The sequence below is a fragment of the Triticum aestivum genome, chromosome 1B (assembly GCF_018294505.1).
Source record: "Triticum aestivum cultivar Chinese Spring chromosome 1B, IWGSC CS RefSeq v2.1, whole genome shotgun sequence".
NCBI lineage: Eukaryota > Viridiplantae > Streptophyta > Magnoliopsida > Poales > Poaceae > Triticum > Triticum aestivum.
In genome coordinates this window covers 102,631,755-102,648,514 of record NC_057795.1, presented here as the reverse complement: position 1 = coordinate 102,648,514, position 16,760 = coordinate 102,631,755, and positions in this window count along the sequence as shown.

Sequence of the window (16,760 nt, the reverse complement as noted above, 5' to 3'; positions counted from 1 at the left end):
TAAAACGGTGTGAGGACGAGAATGCAATATGGAAAGTACGCCGGACAAGCTATGTTTTGGGCACAGAACTATGGAAGATCCACATGCAGCGACGTGGGAAGACGGACAGTGGAGCAAGGCCGGTGGGGATACCTGGAGGTCGTCGGGATGTAACTAGGTGAGCGGCGGCGGGCAGAATCTGCGAGCAGGTGGCATAGGCCCTGCCGCGCCGGAGCTTGGTCAGAGAGAACGGCGTGTACCGCAGATCGGGACGTGTTGCCTCGGCGCCGTCAAACGGAGAAACGATACACTTCCTCCCTTTCCCCCGACAGATGGGATGCGGCCGGATCAGTGACCAACAGTGAGAGAGAGAGACGCCACCGCACTCCCTTTCCCCCAGCGGACGGGATGCGGCCGGATCAGTGACCAATGGTGAGAGAAAGAGAGGCCACCGCAGCCTTGTGCGAGATACTCTAAAGAGCGACAAACCAGGCAGGCAGGCTCCATTGTATATAGTGAGCGGACTACATTTTTCTCCATAAAATCGTTTTATATTCTGTGTACGTACCATTAAGTGCTATAACTTTATTTAAAAATAACGCGGCAACGCGTCAAGTTGAACTTTGTTTCGTGCACGCATGGTACACGACCTCCCTAGGTAAACAACCGCTACACGCGTTCAAATTAGCACGTGGGCTGCCATTTCGTAAAGAAATGAGCTCCACCGTGTACCCACGCGGGTGTGGCTGGGCACAAAGCGTGAGTACGTGCACGGTGCACCTATTCTCTTCTTGTATACGTACACCACCTACGTGGGGTTGTGTGAGAGAGATACAAACCTAGAGAGATATAGTGTGTGGGATCTTCAGAGTTTTTTTTGTGTGTGTGTGTGTGGGGGGGGGGGTTCAATCAAAAAATGTAACATATGCAATGTGTGTGAAATAGATTCCTGGATATAACATATATATAGAGGGGGCGATCGACGAGAAGAGAGTGGAGGTATCATCGGCTTGAGGTGTCCATAGAATCAAAGAGAGGGATGATGTGTGTGTGTGTGTGCACGCGCGATCGATAAAGAGTATCATCGAATTTGTGTGTGCCCACATCAAAGATATAGAGTGGCTGGCCTACTAGAACGTGAGAGGGGACATGTGCAGTTTGTCTCTATGGCATGGATACTTACCTGCAATGCTCGACTATCGGTGTGTGCTGGGGGAAGAGGGAGGCCCAATTAACTATAGAGGTACAATGGCTGGTATATGTGTGGAGGAGGAGAGAGGCCTACCTCATGTATTAAGGAGATCGATCTGCCTCATGTATTGTCACGACCGGTTTTTCAATAAAAATATTTATTGAGAAACCAATCTTTTGAGTCCAGTATGAGAGAAATCCTCCTCACTGGTAGACAGATTCTTGATACAATAAGCCAGTAGCATAAAATATATTACACGGTTGAACTGCGGTTGCTCAACCAAATTATTACAAGCACACCAATAATTATACATAATGGCGGACATGACACAGTGGTGTGGAGGCATACTACTGACTCGAGGATAGGGCGGAGGTGGAGAAACACAGCAGGGAGAGAAATACAAGACTCTAAGTCTATCATCTCATCGAGCGTCGAGGTGAGGCTCGATGAATTTATTTGGTAGCGGAAGCGGATATAAAACAGTGACCAAATCCAGGGTCGCACGAGACTGACTGGGACTCCCCTAGGTGTAGGACTCGCTATCAAACTCTTCATCCATGAGATCGCCTTCGTCAGCATCTGGCCAAATCAACAGGCCAGTGAGTACTTTGAAAGTACTCGCAAGACAGTTCGGACGTAAGATATAACAAATGCATGCATGGATGCGTCATGAATAATTCACCAATGTACAATCGAAAATTAGCATAAAGAGGTAGGTAAAAGGGAAACGGCGGTAGTCCGCCTGAAATCCCCACCAAACATAAATGAATACCGATCGGGTGTCTGAAGCGACGCCTCGAAAGGTGAACATATAAATATAAGGAAATGATGCCACAGTCGGGCGTCTTAGCGACACCACATAAAGGGCTTTAAAAGAAATACCACAGTCGGACGACGGGGCGACATCACAGAAAGGGCTTTAAAAGAAATACCACAGTCGGACGTCGGGGCGACATCATAGATAGGGCTTTAAAAGAAATGCCACAGTCGGACGTCGGGGCGACATCACAGAAAGGGCTTTAAAAGAAATGCCACAGTCGGACGTCGGGGCGACATCACAGAAAGGGCTTTAACAGAAAGTAAAATACAACAATGCCACAGTCGGACGTCTGAGCGACATCGCAGAAAGGGATTTTATTCACAAGTAAATAATACTCATAATAAACATTTAATTCTTGAGAATAAATGGGTTAGTCCATCCACAGGAATATTCGTTTAACCGGACTTAGCACTCATGCGATTCACCGGAGTCTCTGTCATCAAAACTGACATTTGATTAGGATAAGATAATATCGATCTAGGACAGGGAATAGATGATTTGGAGGAATATATGACTCTGCAGAGTTTGTACAAAATTTTTCCCACAGCCAACGGATTTCCGTAGTCACGAAGGACTAGTTCCGTTTACGGTATTTCGGAAGAAAACACAGCTAACCAGTACACACCCATCCTACCTCTCGATGCTAGGAATCACCCTAGACATCGTCCAAGAAAAAACTTTTGAGACGGGGAGATCACAATCTCGAATAGCATGGGATCAAATTTATATACGCGCGCTCTAAGGGGTGCCCCCCTCTCGGTCCCAACCGGAAACACCCATGCCCCCTGACCGGATGACTGGCTTTAATCCAGGGCCATGGAACCATCATCACGGCCTCTCCTTTTTGGTGTGTACCAGAAAAGCGGTTTGCAACTTACTAAACCATATTCCTTGTGGAAAACATGTGGTAGTACAGGGAAGGAAATGAGAGGAACTGGACCGATACGGTTTGACACTGAATTCACATAGTCTGGCATGCTACAACACTGCCATCTCACCCATCCTCATGCCAACACATGGCCATTCATACTTACATCCATCCACTTATGGATCGTCGAACTCACTTACCTCATTATCGCATAAAATAACGTTCATCGATATGCTTCTCAACATGCCATAAAACTAACTAAATGCAAAACATGCCAAGACACTCATCATATCAAAAGTTCAAACATTGCTTGCCTGGTTCAGAGTAGTCGGAGCCTAGCTCGGTGAAGTTCGCGGCTCCGTCACCTCCTTCGGTATCTACGGTATAAAGAAAATATATGCGCTATCGTAAATACCAAGGAGTGCACAGAAAGTATACCAAATATTTTTCAAATAAATCTGATAAAAAACTAGACAAAATTTTAAAGAGAACAGAAAAAGAATCAATCAAAAATACTTTTTTGTTTAAAAGTTATAAGGGTTTTTGCCCAGGGACTCATCTGTAATGAAACAGAAAGTTTCCAGGGGCTAGCTTATAAAAACAGAAAACGCTTCGGCAGAAACTACGCCAGCCCAAAGGGAAAACGTATTTGCCCGAAGGCGCTTCCAGAAAACGTTTCAACAGAGAGGGCAGAGAGGCTGACGGTGGGGTCCCACACGTCAGGTTTGAACTTTCAAAAAAAAGGAAAACGGAGCTCGTCGGCGCCCGAGAGCCGCGGTGGTCGCCAGCGGCGATCCACGGCGAGGCAGGGGGATCGGAGGGTACCTCCGTGCTCAGGGCGCCATTCCGCGTCGGTTGGTGGTGGTGGTGGTCGCCGGCGAGTACCACGTCGACGGCGAGCTTTGCTCCGGCGGACGGCGGCTCGGGTGGTCGAGGAACTCGTCGGAGAGGGCTGCAGAGGTCAAATTGAAGAGGGGGTTAGGCTCCTGGTAGCTAGATAGGGTAACGGACGGGGTTTGGGCGCCGGAGATGGCCTCACCGGAGCGAATCGTGGTGGAGGCCGAGGCGGATCGGGGCGGCCGGAGTTGGGGGAGGAGACCCCCTCGAGGTCCTCCGAGTGGCCTGGTGGGGCGTTGGTGAGGAGTGGTGATGATGCGTGCACGAGGGTGAGCTCGGGGGCCCTTTTTATAGGCGGTCCGAGGCGGTTGCCGTGAACGGGGATCTCCGGCGAGTGATTACGGCGGTGCCGTGGATGTGCAGGGGGATTAGGGGCTTGGGCAGCGCCGTTGAGGTCCACCGGTCCCATTTAGGCGCTAAACGGGCTGGGGTTTGGCGTTATGGGTGAGCTCGACGGAACGGGGGTGGCGCGGCCCGTCGGCGGCAGGGAGCACGTTCCGTGCTTGCCGGGCCACAGCGACGGTGCCACGGGCATGCGCTGGCACGACAGGGACACGCGGAGAGCCAAGGGGCTTTGGGCGGCGCTGAACGGCGTTCTGCCGTGGCGTGCCTTCTGTCGGCCGCCACGGGAGGTCCCGACGCCGCAGAAGACGCCGGCGAGGGCGGGCCAGCGCGCCACCGACGCCAGGAAGGCTCCACGCACGCGTGTGAAGCTCCGGACAAGAGGGAGGGGCTACGAGGAACGTGCCAAGTGCACTGTGAACGCGTGAGTGAAACTGACGAACGCAAGATGACACTGAAACTAAATTTTTCTGAAAGTGCAAAGAACAGTGCAGCTCAGGTGTTCGACAGAATGTTTTTGGCATCCAGGGATTTTTCCTTGAGCTGATTTTTGGTGGAGTGGCTTCTCATTGCTCAAATAGGTTGCCTGAATTTTGGTGGAATTTTTGGAGTAGTGTAGATATGAATTTCATCAAATTTGGCAAATCTGGTCCAAACTTGCAGAGACTGAATTTTGAAAAATTTGAAAAGAGGAGGAGTGGATCAAGATGGTTCTGAGTTGTGGGTACAAAGGACTATCGAGGAGAGTTGGTTTGAGGTAAAAACTCAAATGCAATAGGGTACTTGCTTTGAAAATCACTCAGGCTCCAAATAATTTTTAGAATTGATTTGAGAGGAAAAATAATTAGAATAAAATCCAAAACTTGTTTGGATTAGTTGGGACAGAGAACTTAGGTTGATCACAAGGTGTAGGGGAGGTTTTTGGAGGGGTTTTACCACATGGGCAAAAAAATGCAAAGTCATGGGTGGTTTTCAAGATATGAAAATCTCAAATTTTCATAGAGTTTCATTTTAAAAGAAAACAAATTAAACTCCCAAAAATGAATTTGAGAGGGAACCAACAGAGAAGAAGTTTTCAAAAGATCAAACACCAAAGTTTGAAAAAAAAATAAAATCCTTGCCAAAGCAAAGGAAGTTTTTAAGAGGAAGATTTTCTGAAAGTAGAAAAAAAAATTTAAATGGCCTCTTTTCAAAACCACAAAGTTTTTGATAAAAACCAAATAAAATTTTTGGAGTGTCACAACACCTACCCCCTTAGGAAAATCTCGTCCCCGAGATTTCAGCTGATCCTTAAATAAGTGTGGATGCTCTGTCCGAAGAAAATCCTCGCTTTCCCAAGTTGCTTCACTGTCGGTGTGATTGCTCCACTGGACTTTGAAAAACTTGATGGTCTTCTGTCGGGTCCTTCTTTCAGACTCCTCTAATATTCTTACGGGACGTTCCCTATAAGTGAGGTCTGGCTGCACGTCAATGTTTTCATGGGATACTTGTTTCTCTGGGTTGCTTACGCACTTCCTTAATTGAGAGACGTGGAACACGTCGTGAATATCAGATAATTCCTCGGGTAAGTCTAGCTGGTAGGCTACAGTGCCTCTTCGTGCCACTATGCAGAATGGTCCAATGAATCTTGGTGCTAACTTTCCTTTAATCTTGAATCATTGCAATCCTCTCATAGGGGATACTCTCAGGTATACGAACTCACCGGGTTCGAAGCTGACCCTACGATGTTTCTGATCATAATAACTCTTCTATCGACTTTGAGCGGTCTTAAGTCGGTCCCTGATTAGCTTGACCTTTTCCTCGGCTTCTCTGAGCATGTCTGGTCCGAAGATATGGCTGTCTCCGGTCTCTGACCAATTTAACGGAGTACGACATCTTCGTCCGTATAAAGCCTCAAATGGTGCCATTTGTAGGCTGGCCTGGTAGCTATTGTTATACGCGAACTAGGCGTATGGCAGGCTTTCTTCCCAACTGGTTCCATATGTGAGGACACATGCTCTCAGCATGTCTTCTAAAACCTGATTTACGCGTTCTGTTTGTCCATCAGTCTGTGGGTGGTATGCGGTACTGAAGGCTAGTTGGGTTCCCAGAGCCTGTTGTAAATGCTCCCAAAATCTTGAGACGAACTGAGTGCCTCTGTCGGATATTATAGTCTTCGGGACACCGTGCAGACAAACTATGCGGGAAAGATAAATCCTGGCAAGCCTCTGAGTGTTGTAGGTTGTCTTCACTGGAATAAAGTGTGCCACTTTGGTCAACCTGTCAGTGATGACCCATATGGCATCATTCCCGTGTCGTGACCGAGGTAGTCCGATAATAAAATCCACCCCTATTTCATCCCATTTCCACTCAGGTATTTTGTTAGGTTGCAGTAGTCCGGCTGGTCTCTGATGCTCAGCTTTTATGCGTTGACATGAGTAGCAACATGCAATGAAGGTGGCTATGTCCCTCTTCATACCGTGCCACCAAAATCTTTCCTGGATATCCTTATACATTTTGGTTCCTCCAGGGTGAATTGAATATGGAGTGGTGTGTGCTTCAGCTAAAATTTGCTGCTTAAGGTCTTCTATGTTTGGCACGCAGAGCCTTTCTCCGTACCATAATATTCCTTCATTGTCTATTACGAATTCCGAGGCCTTGCCCATACTCAACTTTCTTTTGATGCCTTCGATGCTGGTGTGACCAGGCTGAGCTTCTTTAATTTTCTCCACAAGGTTGGGTTGTATTTCCAAGTTTGATATGGTGCCTTCTGCTACCATTATCAAGTTGAGCTTGGCAAATTCTTGTTGGAATTCGGGCCTCAAGCTGTGCAGATTGTTTCCGTCGGAGCTGGGGTTCCGACTAAGGGCATCGGCCACTACATTTGCTTTCCCTGGATGGTAATGGATACCAACATCATAATCCTTTACCAATTCCAACCAGCGTCGTTGCCGTAAATTTAGTTCTGGCTGCGTGAAAATATATTTGAGACTTTTGTGATCCATATATATTTCACATTGATTCCCAAGTAAGAAATGCCTCCATTCCTTGAGTGCATGAATAACTGCTGCCATTTCTAAGTCATGAGTGGGATAGTTCTCCTCATGTTTGCGAAGTTGCCTTGAAGCATAGGCGACAACCTTGCCTTCCTGCATCAATACGCATCCGAGACCCTTTTTGGACGCGTCACAATATACTTCAAAATTCTTGTGTATATCGGGTACAATTAATACCGGTGCTGTCATTAACTTCCGTTTTAGCTCTTGGAAACTTTTCTCGCAGGCTTCTGTCCATTCAAACTTCTTATCTTTCTTGAGCAACTGTGTCATAGGCTTGGCTATGGTGGAAAATCCTTCAATAAATCTGCGGTAATATCCTGCCATTCCCAAGAAACTCCGTATGTCTGTTACACTGGCTGGTGACTTCCAGCCAAGTACGGCCTTGATTTTCTCTGGGTCTACTGCGATACCGTCTTGGGTCAGCACGTGACCTAGAAAGCCTACTTGTCTTAGCCAAAATTCGCACTTGCTGAACTTGGCATACAATTGGTGTTTTCGGAGCTCTCCTAGCACTATCCTGAGATGTTCTGCGTGCTCTTCAGGTGTCTTGGAGTATACCAGAATATCGTCGATGAATACCATGACGAACTTGTCCATAAACTTCATAAATACTTTGTTCATGAGGTGAACAAAATATGCTGGGGCGTTAGTTAATCCAAATGGCATCACTGTGAACTCGTACAGTCCATATCTGGAGGTGAAGGCTGTTTTGGGGATATCTTCCGTTCGTACCTTCAATTGATGGTATCCTGACCTTAAGTCAATTTTTCAGAATACCTTGGCCTGAGCGAGTTGATCAAACAAATCGTTTATCCTTGGCATCGGGTATTTGTTTTTGACTGTGACCATGTTAAGTGCTCGATAGTCGATACACAATCTCAGCGTTCCATCCTTCTTTTTGCCAAATAAAATTGGTGATCCCCAAGGTGAGGAGCTGGCTCGAATGTATCCTTTTTCCAGTAATTCCTTTATTTGCTTCTTCAACTCGATCAACTTGGATGGTGCCATTCTGTATGGTTTCTTGTATATGGGGGTGGTTCCTGGTGCTAGCTCAATGCGGAATTCTATTTCTCGGTCTGGTGGCATGCCTGGTAGTTCTTCAGGGAATACATCTGGAAATTCACACACTACTGGAACCTTGTTTAGCTCAGAAACGTCCATCTTATTTAATCTCGGTTGCCGGGGTATTTTTCCTTCCTTGGCTGATACTCTTATTGTCTTCCCTTGGTGGTGTGTGAGAATTACGGTCCTGTTGAAACAGTCGATAAAACCCTTATTGGTGGTTAGCCAATCCATCCCTAGGATGACATCCAGTCCTTTATTTTCCAACACAATAAGATTTGCGTGAAACTCCAATCCTTCGAACTCAATGACCACATTCTGACAGTAATTCTGAGTAACTTGCTGAATCCCAGGGGACTTGATGGTCATGGATTTCTCCAAAGGAAGCATCGAAAAATTATTTTGCAAAGCAAAACTTTTCGAAATGAAAGAGTGAGAAGCTCCAGAATCAAACAAAACCATTGCAGGTATTGTGTTGACAGGAAACGTATCGAGTACGATATCCGGAGCATTTTGTGCCTCCTCTTTGGTTAGGTGATTCAGATGACCTTTCCTGTGGTTATTGTTGGGATTGAAATTGTTTCGCTTGGGCGCGGAATTGTTGCCGCCGTTGTTCGGCTTTGGGGTTGAATTCCTTCGCTTGGGGCACTGTTTGGCATAGTGCCCTTCTTCTCCACAAGCGTAACAAGTAACGCCGGGGTGATAGGTGAATTCCTTGTCCCTTGCATGAAAATTCTTGATTGGGCGTGAGACATTGGATGAGGATTTGTGTGTCCCACCCTTTTGAAAATCTGTCTTGCTTCGGTGATTGCGAGCATGGTTAGTCTGGTCCCTTTTCCGCTTGCGGATATCTTCCAGACTGCGTCTCTCATTTTCCAGAGTAATGGCTTTGTCCACCAGTGTTTTAAAATCAGGAAAAGTGTGCACGACCAGTTGGCATTTAAGCGCGGGCGCCAGACCGTCAAGGAATTTCTCCATCTTCTTGATTTCAGTCATACGCTCTTCATTGGCGTAGCGGGACAATAGAGTAAATTGACTGTTGTAATCTGACACTGTCATGTTCCTTTGTTTGAGGTCATCGAATTCTCTCTTCTTGATTTTCATAATACTCTTAGGAATGTGTGCACCACGGAAACCTTCCTTGAAATCATCCCAGGTTATGTCATTTTCGTTGGGATGCATGTGCAGAAAATTCTCCCACCACGATGCGGCTGCTCCAGTGAGATAGTGCGGAGCATACAATACCTTCTCGGGGTCTGAACATTTTGCAATAATTAATTTTCTCTCCATATCTCGAAGCCAGTCCTCGGCTTCAAGAGGTTTGTCAGTGTGAGAAAATGTTTGAGGACATGTCTTCTGTAGCTCAGATAACTTGGAATGCTGCTGATACTGTCCATGGTGATTTCCCATGTTGATGACTTGGTTCATCATTTCCCGATGTTGTTGCTGACTCTGCTCATAAAGGCGGCACATTTGTGAAAGTGCCGATTCACTGCCCTGTTGGTTTGACTGTCCCTGAGTGAACTCGTTGCTGGGTTGTGTATCAGAATTTCCCTCTGGTGGAGTTGGCATGGAGCGAGTCCAAGGACAAGACATTTTTTCACTCTGGGGATATATTTTGTAAAATCCATAAGAAAAGCGGAAAGAGTCGCAAAAACAAATCCATAATGCATAAAGCTGGCAAATATAATTAAATAACCAAGCTTACTTAAGAAAAACAAATCGACTTGCGCACGGAGAAGGACTGCTCATTACATATCTTACACGCGGGCGGTAATTATACAATACATCACTCAGGATATGCGTACATAATCCTGACATGTTATTTAGGCTAGTGCACTTCTCCAAATCCTACATGATGCGCAAACAGGCTACTTCTCACAACCTATGTACATATCTTACAAAGCGGTACAATACACGGCAGCTAAGCGTACTCAGGCAGAGATGTTGACGACCTCCTTTGCCCTGCTGAGGGCGAGGCGTAGCGAGGTTGGGGACTCGACTTCCTCCTCGCTAATGGGCTCCATACGTGTGATGTTGCGCAGAGTGGACGGAACGGTTGCCAGGGGCGGAGCAACACGTACAGGAGTGGGCGCGAAGGGTGGGGCAGTGCGCGCTGGAGTGGGCGCAATGACTTGGTTGAATTCTTCGGTAGAAGGCAGGCGACGAGTAGGCGTATAAGATGCTGAGGACGAGACGAAAGTCAGTGGCGGAGCGATGGGTAGGAGCTCCCTCCTGTTGGCAGCACAGCCATGAACTGACTCCATGCGGGTAGCTACGAAGTCGTCCACCAGGTTGTCGAAGGCTGCCTCCAGGGCCCGGAGATACTCAATGAGCATCTCAAAAGCCTCGTCTCGTTCTCCTCTGGGGCAGGAGTATGCGTAGTGACAGGTGTAAGGCACATGGCACGGAAGATAACGGTAACGACGAGTCTTCATCACGGGAAGGACATCCTGAGACGAGCTATCGCCTCACGGGCTGCCATCTGCATAGCATGCCTCTCCGTAGGCATGGCTCTTCCCACGAACCGGAAGCGGCGTAACTCACCACGCCCTCCCTTGAACTGCACCGCGGCCTGGTGCATAGTCAGACTGTCGTTGACTCGGTGCTGGCAGAGTGTGAAGACTGGACGCACAGATGGCCCCATCGCGACCTGAACGATGAAGGAAAGAAGCTTGACGAACCCATCGGGCACATTGGCGAAGGTCTGTGACTTGCAGCTGTTGTCAGCCATCTACAAAAGTAGGCAAAAATTCTGTATGGTCAGATCATAAATTTATGCTGACTGACAAAAATGACTACAATTGCAAAAATATAAATTAGCTCTATCAAGCTAATAACCAATTAGCGATCGCACCTAGTGGCTTCCTACAGTCAGCCTGGCTCTGGTACCAAGCTTGTCACGACCGGTTTTTCAATAAAAATATTTATTGAGAAACCAATCTTTTGAGTCCAGTATGAGAGAAATCCTCCTCACTGGTAGACAGATTCTTGATACAATAAGCCAATAGCATAAAATATATTACAGGGTTGAACTGCGGTTGCTCAACCAAATTATTACAAGCACGCCAATAATTATACATAATGGCGGACATGACAGAGTGGTGTGGAGGCATACTACTAACTCGAGGATAGGGCGGTGGTGGAGAAACACAGCGGGGAGAGAAATACAAGACTCTAAGTCTATCATCTCATCGAGCGTCGAGGTGAGGCTCGATGAATTTATTTGGTAGCGGAAGCGGATATAAAACAGTGACCAAATCCAGGGTCGCACGAGACTGACTGGGACTCCTCTAGGTGTCGGACTCGCTATCAAACTCTTCATCCATGAGATCGCCTTCGTCAGCATCTGGCCAAATCAACAAGCCAGTGAGTACTTTGAAAGTACTCGCAAGACAGTTCGGACGTAAGATATAACAAGTGCATGCATGGATGCGTCATGAATAATTCACCAATGTACAATCAAAAAATTAGCATAACGAGGTAGGTAAAAGGGAAATGGCGGTAGTCCGCCTGAAATCCCCACCAAACATAAATGAATACCGATCGGGTGTCTGAAGCGACGCCTCGAAAGGTGAACATATAAATATAAGGAAATGATGCCACAGTCGGGCGTCTTAGCGACACCACATAAAGGGCTTTAAAAGAAATACCACAGTCGGACGTCGGGGCGACATCACAGAAAGGGCTTTAAAAGAAATACCACAGTCGGACGTCGGGGCGACATCACAGATAGGGCTTTAAAAGAAATGCCACAGTCAGACGTCGGGGCGACATCACAGAAAGGGCTTTAAAAGAAATGCCACAGTCGGACGTCGGGGCGACATCACAGAAAGGGCTTTAACAGAAAGTAAAATACAACAATGCCACAGTCGGACGTCTGAGCGACATCGCAGAAAGGGCTTTTATTCACAAGTAAATAATACTCATAATAAACATTTAATTCTTGAGAATAAATGGGTTAGTCCATCCACAGGAATATTCGTTTAACCGGACTTAGCACTCATGCGATTCACCGGAGTCTCTGTCATCAAAACTGACATTTGATTAGGATAAGATAATATCAATCTAGGACAGGGAATAGATGATTTGGAGGAATATATGACTCTGCAGAGTTTGTACAAAATTTTTCCCACAGCCAACGGATTTCCGTAGTCACGAAGGACTAGTTCCGTTTACGGTATTTCGGAAGAAAACACAGCTAACCAGTACACACCCATCCTACCTCTCGATGCTAGGAATCACCCTAGACATCGTCCAAGAAAAAACTTTTGAGACGGGGAGATCACAATCTCGAATAGCATGGGATCAAATTTATATACGCGCGCTCTAAGGGGTGCCCCCCTCTCGGTCCCAACCGGAAACACCCATGCCCCCTGACCGAATGACTGGCTTTAATCCAGGGCCATGGAACCATCATCACGGCCTCTCCTTTTTGGTGTGTACCAGAAAAGCGGTTTGCAACTTACTAAACCATATTCCTTGCGGAAAACATGTGGTAGTACAGGGAAGGAAATGAGAGGAACTGGATTGATACGGTTTGACACTGAATTCACATAGTCTGGCATAAGACTGGCATGCTACAACACTGCCATCTCACCCATCCTCATGCCAACACATGGCCATTCATACTTACATCCATCCACTTATGGATCATCGAACTCACTTACCTCATTATCGCATAAAATAACGTTCATCAATATGCTTCTCAACATGCCATAAAACTAACTAAATGCAAAACATGCCAAGACACTCATCATATCAAAAGTTCAAACATTGCTTGCCTGGTTCAGAGTAGTCGGAGCCTAGCTCGGTGAAGTTCGTGGCTCCGTCACCTCCTTCGGTATCTACGGTATAAAGAAAATATATGCGCTATCGTAAATACCAAGGAGTGCACAGAAAGTATACCAAATATTTTTCAAATAAATCTGATAAAAAACTAGACAAAATTTTAAAGAGAACAGAAAAAGAATCAATCAAAAATACTTTTCTGTTTAAAAGTTATAAGGGTTTTTGCCCAGGGACTCATCTGTAATGAAACAGAAAGTTTCCAGGGGCTAGCTTATAAAAACAGAAAACGCTTCGGCAGAAACTACGCCAGCCCAAAGGGAAAACGTATTTGCCCGAAGGCGCTTCCAGAAAACGTTTCAACAGAGAGGGCAGAGAGGCTGACGGTGGGGTCCCACACGTCAGGTTTGAACTTTCAAAAAAAAAAGGAAAACGGAGCTCATCGGCGCCCGAGAGCCGCGGTGGTCGCCGGCGGCGATCCACGGCGAGGCAGGGGGATCGGAGGGTACCTCCGTGCTTAGGGCGCCATTCCGCGTCGGTTGGTGGTGGTGGTGGTCGCCGGCGAGTACCACGTCGGCTCGGCGGACGGCGGCTCGGGTGGTCGAGGAACTCGTCGGAGAGGGCTGCAGAGGTCAAATTGAAGAGGGGGTTAGGCTCCTGGTAGCTAGAGAGGGTAACGGACGGGGTTTGGGCGCCGGAGATGGCCTCACCGGAGCGAATCGTGGTGGAGGCCGAGGCAGATCGGGGCGGCCGGAGTTGGGGGAGGAGACCCCCTCGAGGTCCTCCGAGTGGCCTGGCGGGGCGTTGGTGAGGAGTGGTGATGATGCATGCACGACGGTGAGCTCGGGGGCCCTTTTTATAGGCGGCCCGAGGCGGTTGCCGTGAACGGGGATCTCCGGCGAGTGATTACGGCGGTGCCGTGGATGTGCAGGGGGATTAGGGGCTTGGGCAACGCCGTTGAGGTCCACCGGTCCCATTTAGGCGCTAAACGGGCTGGGGTTTGGCGTTATGGGTGAGCTCGATGGAACGGGGGTGGCGCGGCGCATCGGCGGCAGGGAGCACGTTCCGTGCTTGCCGGGCCACGGCGACGGTGCCACGGGCGTGCGCTGGCACGACAGGGACACGCGGAGAGCCAAGGGGCTTTGGGCGGCGCTGAACGGCGTTCTGCCGTGGTGTGCCTTCTGTCGGCCACCACTGGAGGTCCCGACGCCGCAGAAGACGCCGGCGAGGGCGGGCCAGCGCGCCACCGACGCCAGGAAGGCTCCACGCACGCGTGTGAAGCTCCGGACAAGAGGGAGGGGCTACGAGGAACGTGCCAAGTGCACTGTGAACGCGTGAGTGAAACTGACGAACGCAAGATGACACTGAAACTGAATTTTTCTGAAAGTGCAAAGAACAGTGCAGCTCAGGTGTTCGACATAATGTTTTTGGCATCCAGGGATTTTTCCTTGACCTGATTTTTGGTGGAGTGGCTTCTCATTGCTCAAATAGGTTGCCTGAATTTTGGTGGAATTTTTGGAGTAGTGTAGATATGAATTTCATCAAATTTGGTAAATCTGGTCCAAACTTGCAGAGACTGAATTTTGAAAAATTTGAAAAGAGGAGGAGTGGATCAAGATGGTTCTGAGTTGTGGGTACAAAGGACTATCCAGGAGAGTTGGTTTGAGGTAAAAACTCAAATGCAATAGGGTACTTGCTTTGAAAATCACTCAGGCTCCAAATAATTTTCAGAATTGATTTGAGAGGAAAAATAATTAGAATAAAATCCAAAACTTGTTTGGATTAGTTGGGACAGAGAACTTAGGTTGATCACAAGGTGTAGGGGAGGTTTTTGGAGGGGTTTTACCACATGGGCAAAAAAATGCAAAGTCATGGGTGGTTTTCAAGATATGAAAATCTCAAATTTTCATAGAGTTTCATTTTAAAAGAAAACAAATTAAACTCCCAAAAATGAATTTGAGAGGGAACCAACAGAGAAGAAGTTTTCAAAAGATCAAACACCAAAGTTTGAAAAAAAAATCCTTGCCAAAGCAAAGGAAGTTTTTAAGAGGAAGATTTTCTGAAAGTAGAAAAAAAAATTTAAATGGCCTCTTTTCAAAACCACAAAGTTTTTGATAAAAACCAAATAAAATTTTTGGAGTGTCACATGTATTTAGGGAGATCGATCGACATCCATGCATATGTGCAAAAGAGGAATAACGTTGGGAGAGAGACAGAGCTAGAGTGTTGGAGGGGGTGGTAGTGGAGTTGCTTCTAACAAATGGTGGGATAGGCTTGCTAGGCAGACGAGGGGCACGCCCGCAATATCAATAAGAGAGGAGATGGCTGCTTGTTGTCTGTGCACGTGCGTGTGAGAGACGGGTCAGGAGGCATGCATGAATGATGAGGGGGGACGATGTGGCTGTGGTAAGCAGACGTAACTACATAGGAAGATCAATCGCCCTTTGTTAGGGAAAGGAGAGACATAACTTGTGAGGTATGTCGATCGATGGGGGGGGTAGTTAAAGTCGATCTAGGTATATGTTGGGAGATCGATCGGTATACATGCATGTGTGTGTTAGAAGCAAATGAGGCACAAGGAGAAGGATAGAGAGAGAGGGATGCATGAAGGAGGTGGTACAAGAGGCATACTATATCGAGGGGGGAGGAGTGTGCGAGTATGAGAACGATGAAAAGAGTGGTGGGAGTGAGGCAATGACGGTGACAAGAGAAGAGGGGAAGCTTGTGTTTGTGCTAGGCACACCTTGCTAGAGAGGCATATCTATCAATGTGTGCCGTAAAGAAGGAGCTGGGGGGCCTACACACACCATGGGTGAACGACCTAAAGTGAAAAGACGAATTTGCGCGATGGAGCTAGAGAATGCTGAGGGAGGGTCAGAGGGATGCAAGCGTGTGCATGCACAAGATAAAGTTAGCACTAGCTACAAAGATAAGAGGGGTGTGTGGGTGTAAAAGACGAATAGAGATCATATATACTTCATTATAAAAAGAGAATTTGGATATTTGAAGAATTTATCATAGTGTTTTAAACCGACGCATGTCTGAATATATATAACGGTGATACACATGGTGTGGTTATGAACATGTTATACTACATTTAATATATTTTATCTCTACTCTTATAAAAAATAGGAGTTGTTGATGATGGTGTGCCTGCCATCCTGTATTATAGGCTGTCCGATTTATATCTGGCGGATAACAAGGAAACTATGATGGTTGAAGTTGGCAACAATCATGATTGTAGATTCTTATTGAAATAGAGAAACGAATTCAAATTTAGTTTGAATTGCAGCGGTAGTATAGACATTTGGAATGCACTAAAATGTTGGTATGAGTAGGTTACATGCATTATACAGCAAGCGAAAAAATTTAATCGGACATAACATGGATTCATACTCCCTCCTTCCATCTATATAGGGCGTAATGAGATTTTTAAGACTGCGTTTGACTATTGACAAGATTAATAGTACATGACATGCATAATGTGAAAATTATATCATTGAAAGAACCTTTCACAGACGAATTTAACGGTGTGCTTTGTGTAAGTTGCATGTCATATATCATTGCTCTAATATTTGGTCAAAGTTAGCATCGAAAAACGCATTAGGCCCTATATAGATGGAAGGAGGGAGTAGCTTTGAATAGCATTTGTATAGTAAAACGGGGCAAGACTCTCTCTTTGTGTGGTGTGAATAGTTTTATTTTTTTCCGTTTTCTTTTTGGTTGAGGGAAGTGTGAATTGATTTGGTACGTACGAGTACAATATTACTACAT